The sequence below is a fragment of the Felis catus genome, chromosome D2 (genome assembly GCF_018350175.1).
Source record: "Felis catus isolate Fca126 chromosome D2, F.catus_Fca126_mat1.0, whole genome shotgun sequence".
Lineage (NCBI taxonomy): Eukaryota > Metazoa > Chordata > Mammalia > Carnivora > Felidae > Felis > Felis catus.
This window is the reverse complement of record NC_058378.1, coordinates 48093847-48108501: the sequence shown is the minus strand read 5'-3', so window position 1 is coordinate 48108501 and position 14655 is coordinate 48093847. Positions and strand designations below refer to the sequence as shown.

Genomic DNA, 14655 nt, shown 5'->3' with positions numbered 1-14655 from the left:
GGTACTTGGCACAAAAACAGACACATACCCCAATGGAACAGAAAAGAAAACCCAGAAATGGACCCACAACTATATGGTCAACTCATTTTCCACAAAGCAGGAAAGAATATCCAATAGAAAACAGATGGTCTTTTCAATAAATGGTTTTGGGGAAACTGGACAGCAACATGTAGAAGATTCAAACTGGACCACTTTCTTACACCATACACAAAAATAAATTCAAAATGGATGAAAGACCTAAATGTGAGACAGGAAACCATCAAAATCCTACAGGAGAATACAGGCAGCATCCTCTTTGACATCAGTATAGAAACTTCTTACTAGACACATCTCCACATACAAGAGAAACAAAATAAAAATGAACAATTGGGACTTCATCAACATAAAAAGCTTCTGCACAGCAAAGGAAAAAGGTAAAAAAAAAAAAAAAGGCAACCTTCAGAATGATAGGGGATATTTGCAAATGACATACCTGACAAAGGTTTGGTATTCAAAATATATAAAGAACTTATCAAACTCAACACCCAAAAAAACAAATGACCTAGTTAAGAAATGAGCAGAAGACATGAATAGACATTTTGGCAAAGAAGACATCCAGATGGCTCACAGACACATGAAAAGATGCTCAACATCTCTTATCATCAGGGAAATACAAATCAAAACCACAATGAGATACCACCTCACACCTGCCAGAAGGGCTAAAATTAACAACACAGGAAACAACAGGTGTTGGTGTGGATGCGGAGAAAGGGGAACCCTCTTACACTGTTGGTGGGGATGCAAACTGGTGCAGCCACTCTGGAGAACATTATGAAGCTTCCTCAAAAAATTAAAAATAGAACTACCCTATGATCCAGCAACTGAACTAGTAGGTATTTACCCAAAGGATACAAAAATACAGATTTGAAGGGAAACATGCACCTCAAGGTTTATAGCAGCATTATCAACAGGAACCAAATTATGGAGAGAGCCCAAATGTCCATCGACTGATGAATGCATAAAAGATGTGGTTTATGTATACAATGGAATATTACTTAGCCATCAAAAAAGTGAAATCTTGCCACTTGCAATGACATGGATGGAGCTAGAATGTATTATACGAAGTGAAATAAGTCCATCAGAGAAAGACAAATATCATATGATTTCACTCATGTGGAATTTAAGAAACAAAACAGCTGAGCACATAGGAAGGGAGGGGGAGGGGAGAGAAGAGAGGGAAACAAACCATGAGACTCTTAATGATAGACAACAAACATGGTTGATGGAGGGAGGGAGGTGGGTGGGAAATGGGTTAGATGGGTGAGGGGTATTAAAAAGGGCACCTATCAGGTGCACTGGGTGTTGTATATAAGTGATGAATCACTGAATTCCACTCCTGAAACCAATATTGCACTGTATGTTAACTAAAATTTAAATTAAAAAAAAAGTTTAGTCAATCAAATCCTACCAGTATATAAAAAGGATAATATAACATATGAAAATTAACCAATGTCACTCACCATATAAACAAACTACAAAAAGAAAAACCATATGATCATCTCAATAGATGCAGAAAAAATTGACAGAATCCAACATCCATTCACAATGAAAACCCTCAGGAAACCAGGAATTTAAGGAAACACCATCATCATGATAAAGAGCTTCTGTGAAAACCCTACAGCTAACCTCATACTTAATGGTAAAAGACTGAAAGCTTTCCTCTAAAGATCAGGAAAAAGACAAGGATATATGTGCTTTCACAGATAGTGATTGTATAAGCAAACCATCCTATGGATTATAAAACAAAAAAACAAAGAGGAAAAAAAGCTGCTAGAACAAGTAAGTGAGTTTAGGAGTGCTGCAGGTACAAGATCAATTTATAAAAACCACTTGTATTTCTATGTGCTAGCAATGAACATTTAGAAACTAAAATTACTAATTTATTACTAAATACATAAAATACAAACACATATATAGGGATAAATACACACACACACACACACACATATAGGGATAAATCTAACAAAACTATAAAATATTGCTAAAAGAAATAAAAAGGGACATAATGTAATGAGGAGATGTACTGTTTGTGGATTCAAAGACTCGATAGTGCTAAGATGTCAATTCTCTCCAAATTGACCTATGAATTAACGCAATCCCAATCAAAAGTCCAGCAAATTTTTTGTAAATATTGCTAAGCTAGGTCTAAAATGTATATGAGGGGCACTGGGGATGACCCTTGATTTCAGCTCAAGTCATGATGCCATGGTTGTGATTTCTCTCTCTCTCACCCTCTGCCCCTCTCCCCTGCTCGCACTCTCTATCTAAAATAAAAAAATAAAAAATAAAATAAAATGTATATGAATACACAAAGGATCTAGAATTGGCAAAATAACTTTGAAAAAGAACAAAGATGCAGTACTACCATTACCTTATTTCAAGACTTAGAAAGCTTCAGTAATCAGAACAATATGCCACTTGTGAAAAGATAAGTACGTAAATAAATAGAACAGACTAGTCAGCTTATAAATAGATCAATGTATCTATACAGTCCATTAATTTTGAACAAATGTGCAAAAGCAGTTTCATGGACAGTCTTTTCAAGCAAATGAAGCTAGAAAACTTGGACATCTATACGCAAAGAAATGAACTTTGATTCATACCATACACAATATACAAAAACTGACTCAAAATGAATCATAGTTCTAAATGTATAAAAACCTAAAACTAGAGTAACTTGGGTAACTCAGTCAGTTAAGCATCCGACTTCAGCTCAGGTCATGAACTCGTGGTTTGTGGTTTCAAGCCCCACATCAGGCTCTGTGTTGACAGCTCAGAGCCTGGAGCCTGCTTCAGATTCTGTGTCTCCCTCTCTCTCTCTTCCTCTCCCCAACTCGTGCTCTGTCTCTCTCTAATCTCTTAAAAATAAATAAGCATTTAAAATACTTTAAACTGGGGCGCCCGGGTGGCTCAGTCGGTTGAGTGACCGACTTCGGCTCAGGTCATGATCTCTCAGTTTGTGGGTTCAAGTCCCGCGTCGGGGTCTATGCTGACAGCTCAGAGCCTGGAGCCTGCTTCTGATTCTGTGTCTCCCTCTCTCTGACCCTCCCCTGTTCATGCTCTGTCTCTCCCTGTCTCAAAAATAAATAAAACGTTAATAAAAATTAAAAAAAATAAAATAAAATAAAAAAATAAAAAATTTTAAACTTAAAACTATATGATTTTTAGAAGAAAACATAGGAAAATAGTTTTTTTGATCAGTTAGGCAAAAATTTCTTATATGCAATACCAAAAAAAGCACAATCCACAAAAGAAAAAATTAATAAACCGTACTTCAAAATTCTGAAGTGCTGCTCTTCAAAATAAACTGTTAACAACAAGTCCCAGACTGAGATAAAATATGTGCAAATCACATACCAGATAAAGGACTTGCATACAGAATACAAAAAATACTTAAATCTCAACAATAAGAAAGCAAACACCCTGATTCAAAAAAAAAAAAAAAAAAAAGGCAAGAGATTTGATCAGATACTTCACCAAAAAAGAAAAAAAAAAAAAAAAACAGACAAGTCACAAATAAGCACATGAAAATGTGCAATGTTATTAGTCATCAGGTAAATGCAGATTAAAGCCAAATACTAAATGGGTAGCATCAAAACAGCTACACTACATGCTGACAAGTGACACATCTGGAACTCTCATGCACTGCTGGTAGGAACGTAAGTGACATGGATACTCTGGAAGACAGCTTGTTGGTTTCTCAAAGAGACACTTAGCCATCGGATCCAGCCCTTCTACTCCTGGTTATTTATTTACCCAAGAGAAATGAAAATGTACGTCCTCGCAAACACTTGTACGTAAATGTCGATACAGCTTTATTTCAATAACCAACTGGAAAACACTGAAATGTTCATCAACAGGTGAATGGATAAACTAGCAGCAACATACTCATACAACTGAACAATTCTCAAAATTTTTAAAAATGAGTTTCTCAAATTCCACATATGAATGAAATCATATGATATTTGTCTTTCTCTGAATGACTTATTTCGCTTAGAATAATACCCTTTAGTTCCATCCACATTGTTGCAAGATGAACATAGGGGAAGGGAAGGAAAAACAAGATAAAAACAGAAAGAGAAGAAAACCGTAAGAGACTCTTAAATACAGAGAACAAACTGAGGGTTGCTGGAGGAGCGGGGGGTGGGTTAAATGGGTGACAGGCATTAAGGAGGGTCCTTTTCAGGATGAGCACTGGGTGTCATATGTAAGAGATAAATCACTGGGTTCTACTCACGAAGCCAAGATTATACCATATGTTAACTTGAATTTAAATATCGGGCAAAGGGCTAGTATCCAAAATCTATAAAGAGCTCACCAAACTCCACACCCGAAAAACAAATAATCCAGTGAAGAAATGGACAGAAAACATGAATAGACACTTCTCTAAAGAAGACATCCATGGGGCGCCTGGGTGGCGCAGTCGGTTAAGCCGCCGACTTCAGCCAGGTCACGATCTCGCGGTCCGTGAGTTCGAGCCCCGCGTCGGGCTCTGGGCTGATGGCTCAGAGCCTGGAGCCTGCTTCCGATTCTGTGTTTCCCTCTCTCTGCCCCTCCCCCATTCATGCTCTGTCTCTCTCTGTCTCAAAAATAAATAAACATTAAAAAAAATAAAAAAAAAAAAAAGAAGACATCCAGATGGCCAACAACCACATGAAAAGATGCTCAACGTCCCTCCTCATCAGGGAAATACAACTCAAAACCACACTCAGATATCACCTCACGCCAGTCAGAGTGGCCAAAATGAACAAATCAGGAGACTATAGATGCTGGCAAGGATGTGGAGAAATGGGAACCCTCTAACACTGTTGGTGGGAATGCAAACTGGTGCAGCCGCTCTGGAAAACAGTGTGGAGGTTCCTCAAAAAATTAAAAATAGACCTACCCTATGACCCAGGAGTAGCACTGCTAGGAATTTACCCAAGGGATACAGGAGTACTGATGCATAGGGGCACTTGTACCCCAATGTTTATAGCAGCACTCTCAACAATAGCTAAATTATGGAAAGAGCCTAAATGTCCATCAACTGACGAATGGATAATGAAATTGTGGTTTATATACACAGTGGAATACTATGTGGCAATGAGAAAGAATGAAATATGGCCTTTTGTAGCAACGTGGATGGAACTGGAGAGTGTTATGCTAAGTGAAATAAGTCATACAGAGAAGGACAGATTCCATATTTTTCACTCCTATGTGGATCCTGAGAAACTTAACAGAAGACCATGGGGGAGGGGAAGGAAAAAAAATGGTTAGAGAGGGAAGGAGCCAAAACATAAGAGACTCCTAAAAACTGAGAACAAACTGAGGGTTTATGGGGGGGGAGGGGTGGGTGGGTGATGGGTATTGAGGAGGGCACCTGTTGGGATGAGCACTGGGTGTTGTATGGAAACCAACTCAACAATAAATCTCTCTTATTTATGAATAAATAAATAAATAAATAAATAACCTTTAAATGAAAAACTGATACATACAGGAACATGGTTATATCTCAAAGTAACCATAATAAGTGAAGAAAAAATCCAGACCAAAAAGGGAACATACTATTGAGTTCCATTTACGTAAAAATTCTATAAAAACGTATACTAATCTGTAGTGACAGAATACAGATGCACGGTTGCCTGGGGAAGACACAAAGAGCGATTACAAAAGCATGAGGAAACTTTTCAGAGTGATGAATATTTCTCACTTTTCTTTATTGTGGTGATTTCACAAACTTTTCATGTTGTACACTTTATGTAAAGTTTGTTGCATGTCAAATATCTCAGTACAGTTGTTAAAATTGTATTTTTACTACAATAACAAAAAACCGACCTGACAGTAAATCACGGTCATTTAAGAAATGAATCAAAATAAAGGACTTGGGCATAGAGTAGTTCTATTAACTTTTTGAGGACTTCCATACTGTTTTCCAGAGTGGCTGTACCAGTTTGCATCCCCACCAACAGCGTAAGAGGGTTCCCCTTTCTCCACATCCTCACCAACACCTGTTGTTTTCTGTGTTAATTTTAGCCATTTTAACAGGTGTGAGGTGGCATCTCACTGTGGTTTTGATTTGTATTTCCCTGATGAGGAGTGACGTTGAGTATCTTCACAAAAATGCAGATTCAAAGCGGCACGTGCCCCACCCCCGGTGTTTATAGCAGCAATGTGAACAATAGCCAAAGTATGGAAAGAGCCCAATGTCCATGGACTGATGGATAAAGAAGATATAGTATATACATACAATGGAATATTACTCAGCCATCAAAAAGAATGAAAGCTTGCCATTCGCAACAAAGTGGATGGAGCTAGAGAGTATTATTCTAAGCGAAATAGGTCAGAGAAAGACAAATACCATATGATTTCACTCATATGTGGAACTTAGGCAACAAAACAGATGACTATAAGGGAAGGGAAGCAAAAATAATATAAAAACAGGGAAGGGGACAAAACATAAGAGACTCTTAAATACAGAGAATAAACTGAGGGTTGCTGGAGGGGTTTGGGGTGGCGATGGGCTAAATGGGCAAGGGGCATTAAGGACAGAACTTGCTGGGACAAGCGCTGGGTGTTACACATAGATGATGAATCACTGGATTCTACTCCTGAAATTATTATTGCGCTAAATGCTAACTAACTTGCACATAATTTTTAAAATTTTTAAAAATAAATTAAAATTTTTTAAAATAAAGGACTCAGAATGGAGAAGCTGTGGTTTAAAAAAACTGATGCTAAGCATCAAATCCATTCAAATACAGACCTATCAGTAAGCAATTGTGGAATTTATGGTTAGAGGACAGAATAAACACAGTAATATAAGATAAAGGTCTACAACTCTTACTGTGACAAGAGATTTTGACAGATGTTGTCCAAATTGCCAACCAAGGAAGTACTCTCACAACTATATACCCATACTATTTTGGTATTTCATCTTCACTGAGAAATATGTTCTTTATATTTTATTTTTTTAATTAAAGAGGTTGAACAACTTTTCATATGTGTTAAATTTACATGGTTGTTCTTTTTCTCAGTTATTTGCATGGGTTCTTGATATATTAACAAATTATTTCTTCCTCTACCTCACATTACAAATAGCTTTTGTTTAGTGTGTGTCTAAATATGTGTCTATGGGTACATAAATTTTGAATTTTTTGTGTAGTCAAATCAATCAAATCAAGTGTTTCCTGTTGTGAGTTTTGGCTTCCATCTTGCTAAGAAGAGCCTTCTCTACTCTAGCATGGTAAACACATTTAGCATTTTTACTTGATAATTTTGAGGCCTAATATCTTACACCTAAAAGTATGAATCAGCAGTTCCTCAAAAATTGAACATAGAATTATTATATGAATCAGCAATTCCACTTGTGGGTATGTACTCAAAGGAATCGAAAGCAGGCATTCAAACAGATATTGGCACACACGTATTCACAGCAGTATTATTCACAATAGCCAAAAGATGAAAGCACCCCAAGTGTCCATTGATAAATGAATGGATAAACATTGAATGTATACATACAATGCAATACTACTCAGTTTTAAAAAGGAAGGAAAATTCTGGCACATGCTACAACGTGGATGAACCTTAAATACATTATACTAAGTGACACAAGCCAGTCACAAAAGCACTAATATTGCATGATTTCACTTATGTGAGGTACCTAGAGTAACCAAAGTCACCAAGAGAAAAAGGAAACTTGCAGTGATCAAGATCTGTGGGAAGAGAGAAATGCACATAAGTGCAAATCCCAGGGATGAGTGCTGAGTGGTTGGTGATAGAGTCAGCTTCTTCTCAAACGGCAGGACGCCTCAAAGACACTTCTGACACCTCCAAGAGAGATCTGGGTGAGGATACCCTGTGGCCCTAATTGCATCCTAATTGTATCCTAACTGCACTCACCATACTCGCGCCTTTTGCTACCACAGCTTGGGGGCATACTATTGAGCTGAAAACCAGAAGGATTAGTCTCCAAATTCTGCCACTCCACTAAACTCATTCCAGAGCAGCTCTTAACTTTGCCACCAGCCCAGCTCTATAGGGCCCTTCCGAGATGGAAGACGTAAAGTAACTGTTCCCAAAGCTGGGGGAGGAGAAAGCTGTGCCCTTCCATATCCACTTGCTCCCACGTCAGGATTCCTTCTTCCCCTCCCTAAGACTTGGCCCCAGGGGGCTGGCATCTGGTACAAATCCCACCAGCCTCTAGTCCCAGACAGGTGAGAAGATGATCGAGAGGCATTATGGCCACGTCATGAAATAGGCTTACTGGACAAGTCACTTCACGCTTCTGAGCTTCTCTTTCCCAACTGTCAGCTGAGAGTGACCACTAACACTCACCTCTCCTGCTCTCAAAGCTGTCATGAAAAGCACAATGACGTCCCACACAGGTAAATGCTTTGTAATGTGCCAGGTGCTATGCAAATGCTAGCTGATACTCTTATCACTAGTCTCATGGATCAAAAAGGCTGAAACTCTGAAAGGTAGAGTTTTAAAATTCATTCTACAGATCATGCCTCCCTTCTCCCCACATCTTTGGTTAAAAGCTGGGACCCTAAAGTTAGACGGCCAAGATTGAAATCCCAGGCCAAACACTTACTCCATATGCAGCCTCAGGAATGTTACTTGGTCCCCCTTTACCTCAGTTTCCCCATTTGTAAAATGAGGGTGAGAATGGTACCTGTCCAAATAAGATTCAGGTACAGTTTCCTGGCAGCATGAAGCCCCCGATAAAGGTTAGCTAACATCACACACATAAATAAATAACACTTTTGGGTACAAGAGATCTTTTTCCTTCTTCAAGAATTTTCACTGTAAGTGGCACTTTCTTGTAAACTGCTTACAATCCTCACATATTTGAGACATTTAAACACACATACACACACACACATGCCATGCCATTCAGGAGATATTTGAACTTGGGCTTCCTCCTCTGTAAAACTGAGTAATGGTATTTACTTCCCAGGGGTGTCGTGAGAATAAGTGAGAGAGAGTATGTAAATTTCGTAGCACACAGTGGCTAAAACGTTACTAGTTCCCTTTCTCCCCACCTACGTGTGACTACAAATTGTTGTTATGGGAATCACACACTGAAAGAGAACAGAACTAGGAAGAGCTCGTGGTTCTCAGACTCTAGTGGGAGACACAGACAATAAACAAGGAAAGACCTAATCTGATCTCAGGCAGCGATAAGGGCAATTATCACCAGTGAGACCCCCTGAACTCCGAAAACTCCTAGAAGCTTCTGCCTAGCTATCAATTTTATCTTTTAGAAACTAACTGGTTGCTGTATGTCACATTTTGGGTGTGTCACATTTTGGGTGTGACCCTCAGGACGAAGCCCAGGCAGATGAAACCATAAAGTGTCCAACAGTTCTATCAGCTTCACGATACTGTTAAAATCCCCACCCTAGGAGGGGCATAAGCTTCATCAACAAAACATACAGTGTATGCGTAGACCTGTCTTCTGAGTGGGCATACACAGCTTTATGTCTGCCCATTATATGCGATGATGGGACCTCCCCCTCTGAGGTTCATCCCAAACCCTAATAAAAGGAACCTGCTTAACCCTGTCTGGGGAGTCCTGGCTTTGGAAATTATTCCCCATGATCTCCTTATTGTTGCGAATAAAAATGACTTTGTGAGACAACTCTACCTGGTGTAGGTTCCGTCTGTAACTCACCAAGGAGCAGACCCATATTGGTTCAGTAACATAATGAAAAAAGTTCACTTGTGGCTTGAAGGGAGTGGCCTTTTTAGACAGGGGGTTAGGGCAGGCCTCTTTGGAGAGAGATGATGATGCTCAAACCCCCTGGAGTGAATTAGTTCTCTTGTGTTGGTTCAGTTAGGGCTCGTAGAGATCATCTCTTGTGATTATCTAATGTTGGGATGAAAAATATCATATACTCAGCCTGAGTATGAGAACTCTTCTTCCTCTTCAAAAAACACACTCATCACAAATCTAACAAGTAAGTCTGTTTGAATCTTGTCCCTCATGGATCAAAAAGTATCTCTATACTCAGTGGAGAAGTTTGAAAGGGAAGAATGTTCATTAGCTTTGTCTTCCCAAGTAAAACAGCTGAATTGAGCCACAACTGGTAAACCCTACCTGGGTTTTAGGAGAGTATATACCAAGGTAAGGTCGTATGGGGTGCCCCACCTCATTTTTTATATAATAGACTTGAGGGATGGAAGAGGGACCAACCAGCAAAAGTCTGGTCTTGTTCTGAAAGACACAAAAAGAGAGAAAGGGGAGGCATCCATCCAAAAGTGTCTGAGCTCTGATCACAGGCTGGAGAAGGTGCAACCAGCATTTATCATTTTCCTTTCAGCAAGATCCTTAAAAAAAATGCACACTTACAACTTAGCCTTATTCTTCTTTTTTTTTTTTTAATTTTTTTTAACGTTTTATTTATTTGAGACAGAGAGATACAGAGCATGAATGGGGGAGGGGCAGAGAGAGAGGGAGACACAGAATCGGAAGCAGGCTCCAGGCTCTGAGCCATCAGCTCAGAGCCCGACGCGGGGCTCGAACTCACGAACCGCGAGATCGTGACCTGAGCTAAAGTCGGACGCCTAACTGACTGAGCCACCCAGGCGCCCCAACCTTATTCTTCTTATTCTTCCCCCGAGGGAAAGTCATCCAGACTATGAGGTCATCTATCCAAGGGCAAGGGTGGGAAGGTGGGGTTGTGCAGAATTTGTTTTTCTTTCTTTTTCTAAATTCCCAGTGAAGGGGCATTTCTTTTTAGTGCTCGGTGGTAGGCAGCCCTTATTTCCGATTAACTACGCAAATGAACCAGGAGAAACTGAAATGAGCTATAAATGTTTGGAAGTCACCAAAAAAGAAGTATGTTCCAGGTGACAGACGGATAGTGATAGACAGATACACGGATAGATGCGGTGAGCATTTTGTAATGTATCTGAATATCAAATCACTAAGTAGTATACCTGAAACTAATATAATACCATATGTCAACTGTACTTCCATTTAAAATTTTTAAAGAGAGGAAAAAAGGGTATGACTCTATAAAACACCCTCCAGAGGAAAAGGACTATTCAGAAGGACCCGCCACTAGTCACTTCCCTGGCCAGCCAGGGCACCAGAGCCACGTTGTCCCGCTAGAGGGACACACTTGTGTCCTGCTGCACTTATAAGTGCAGTGGCTGTAGGGATTCCTGTAGACAGGCCACAGGTTTCACTCCATGAGTCAGGGGATCACGCGACTAGCTAGAGGGGAAGTTAGAACTGTTCTCTTGAGCTTAGGCTCAGGCTGCCAGTCTGCTTTGCCCACCGCAAAAACCAGACTTTGCTAGCAAGTTTCAGACTCTCCAATAACTCAACATACCTAGGATCTACTTACAGCTTCTCTGTGCCTGACATCACACTGGAGACCAAGAGATGAATAAGATACAGTCCCTGCCCTCACGCTCTCCAGAATATGTCGGGGGAGATGGAGACAGAATCAAGTGCTGATGGGACGAAAGGGCAACATGCCAAAGTATGAACATGGGCAAAATTTGTGGGAGCTCAGAAGATGTGCATGTAACACTACCAAGGCGGGCTCCATGAAAGAAGCAACACTTGGGTAGTTTCTTAGGGGAGGAAACCAGGAGACAGAGAAGGAAGACAAGAGTATCCAGACAAGGGAAGGAGACATGCCAAGATTTCATGGGGATGAGAGGGAGTGTTCACGAAAGAGCATAGTAGTTGAAACATGGCATGAGGTCAGCAGTATGTTTCAACATGGCTAAGCTACAGTACCCAGTTATTCAATTAAACACTGACCGGGGATGGGGAGGGCCGGGAGGGGGGGCACCTGGGTAGTTCGGTCAGTTGAGCACTGACTTCAGCTCAGGTCACAATCTCACCATTCGTGGGTTTGAGCCCCAGGTCAGCTCTGTGCTGACAGCCTGGAGGCTGCTTCTGATTCTGTGTCTCCCTCTCTCTCTGCCTCTCCTTTACTCTCTCTTTCAAAAATAAATACACATTAAAAATTTAAAAAAAAAAAACAAAACACTGACCTAGGTGTTGCTGTAAAGATATTTTGTAGATGATTAATACCTATCATCAGTTGACTTTACGTAAAAGAGATTATCTTGGATTACCTGGGTGGGCCTGATCCAATCAGTTGAAAGGCTTTAAGAACAGAACTGAGTTTTTCCTGAAGAAGAAATTCCTCCTGTGGACCGCAGCATCAGCTGCTGCCTGAAAGTTTCCAACCTGCCATTCCTGATACCCTGACCTACAGATTTCAGACTTGTTTCCCGAGTCCCCACAGTCACATACGCCAATCCTTGCAATAAATCTCTTCATATGCTTCTGGCTCTGTGTCTCTGATGGAAGCCTGACCAAAGCACAAGGGAAGGATGGAGGGGTGAATGGATGAGGGCAGGAAGGGCAAGACTGTGAAAGCCCAGTGCACAGAGTGATCACTTTATCCTAAAGGCAAATGATTCTCAACAATGTTCCCACTTGTATCAATGGCTTGGAGAATAAAGGTGAGGGGAGGTGAAAAGCCAATCGATCAGTGCTTCTAGCCCCTGTATTAGTTCACTTTATGTTCAACCAGAGCATCTCTGCTTTTACCTGCTTCCTTGCAGGATTCCACTTGAAGGGAAGGATTTGTTTTGCAGGTTGGGAAGCAATGATGCGAGAAGCATTTCCAGAATGGACAGCGTGAGGAGCTCCACAAACATTCTTCAGAGCGAAACAACCATAACTGGTGAAAATCAAAAACAAAACAAAACAAATATTAAAGAGAGAGGAAATTGTCCTAAAGGCACGCAAGTGAAGAAAGATCTATTCAAGAAAATCTCCTAACCTCAGTAAGAATATTGAGAGTCTGTGGCATTGAAGCCTTGACCCACTCCCTCCCTCTCCTCCCACACAGCCCTGTAAAACAGAAACTCTACTCTGAGGATGTGCAGTGAAGAAGACAGGACACCCTTGTCCCCTGGCCCAGTCTATGACTATAGTTTCACCCCAGGAGGGGAAGACCACCAGCATTTCTCATTTCATCTGGCTCTAGGTTGCAGAAGCTCTACTCTAGGCAAGTTTGGCCCATAGGTCTAAAGCTCTTTTCTTCCTCCCTATCTCTACTCTTAGGGCGCAAGCTCTCTCCAGGGCACAGCAGGTCAAGAATACTGTGCTCTGAATGCCCTCACCCAGGTGAGGGGGGGAATCCCATGCCAAGAGAGGAGGTTCTATGCCACCGGAAGCAGAAAAACAGGGACCACTGCCCCCACTCACGGCCCTACTCATAAAGAGAAGTCCTCTGAAAAAAGCATGCCACTGTCTCCAACACAGCTCCCGAGCAGTGGCATGGAGGTCCTACCCAGGGAGAGAGGCAGGCCATAAGAAAAGAGCCCCAAAGGTCCCCCTAAGGTGACTGACTTTATTTGGAAGCCAGCATGGAAATTTCAACCTAAGGGTGCTGTCAGAAAAACAGTGGAGATTTTGGTGGTAAGCCAGTAAGAGGAGGACAGTAGCTTCATAAGAGCAACAAGCTAAACTATAAACCAACTAGAAGCATACAGCAGAAACCAAGAAAGGCGACAGCTAAGGAAAGCTTTCCTAGGTTAAAACACACTTCAAAGACAGGACTCAAAGACCACTGCTATAAAGGGCCCAAATTTAGTTGAATCTGACTGTGAAGCAATTTATGCCCCAGGGAACTGTCAAAATCAACAGCAATCAGCCAGCACTTAGTGGAGGAAAACATTAGGATATAGTGCCAAGAGAGGCAGAAAACTTAGCAGATAGGGAGAGACAAAAGAGAGAACGGCTTAAAAAAAAACCTTGTCATCCCAGCTTAAGAATACACAGGCCCGGGGCGCCTGGGTGGCGCAGTCGGTTAAGCGTCCGACTTCAGCCAGCTCACGATCTCGCGGTCCGGGAGTTCGAGCCCCGCGTCAGGCTCTGGGCTGGTGGCTCAGAGCCTGGAGCCTGTTTCTGATTCTGTGTCTCCCTCTCTCTCTGCCCCTCCCCCGTTCATGCTCTGTCTCTCTCTGTCCCAAAAATAAATAAAAAACGTTGAAAAAAAAATTAAAAAAAAAAAAAAAAAGAATACACAGGCCCAAGGCTGTGACCTGAGGAGTAACAGCAGACCCCCCCCCCACTGCAGAGGACATAGACTTCACTATAGAGACCAGCCAATAAACAATAAACAATCAAATGACAGCAGCAGACACATAGACCAACCGAACAGAACACAGAGTCCCGAAATAAACCCATATATACAGTCAATTAATCTGTAACAAGTGTGCCAAGAAAGCACAATGGGGAAAAATAATCTCTTCGATAAATGATATGGGGAAAAGTGGATATTCACAAGCAAAACCATGAAAGTGAACCCTTACCTTACACCATATATATAATCAACTCAAAACAGATTAAAGATTTCAATATAAGTCCTGAGATGGTAACACGCCTGGAAGAAAACATAGGGAAAAAGCTCTTTGACACTGGGCTTGGCAATTATATTTGAATATGATACCACACAGACACAAAAAAAAGCACAGGGCAACAAAAGCAAAAATAAACGAGTGAGACTACATCAAATTAAAACTCTGCTGCACAGGAAACAATGAACAAAATGAAACAACAACCAACCGATGGGAGAAAATATTTGCAAACCATAT

General features: G+C 40.9%; 1 protein-coding gene across 1 annotated transcript in view; it reads right to left on the bottom strand.

Annotated features, from left to right (window-relative positions):
• Positions 1–14655, bottom strand: part of LOC109496957 (olfactory receptor 13A1) — a 55651-nt gene that overhangs the window by 35207 nt on the left and 5789 nt on the right. Inside the window, exons 2-3 of the mRNA XM_045040337.1 lie at positions 14374–14444; positions 12602–12734 (exon numbers count right to left, since the gene is read on the bottom strand). The gene's annotated coding sequence lies outside the window, so the exon portion shown is untranslated. The remainder of the gene's footprint in view (positions 1–12601; positions 12735–14373; positions 14445–14655) is intronic.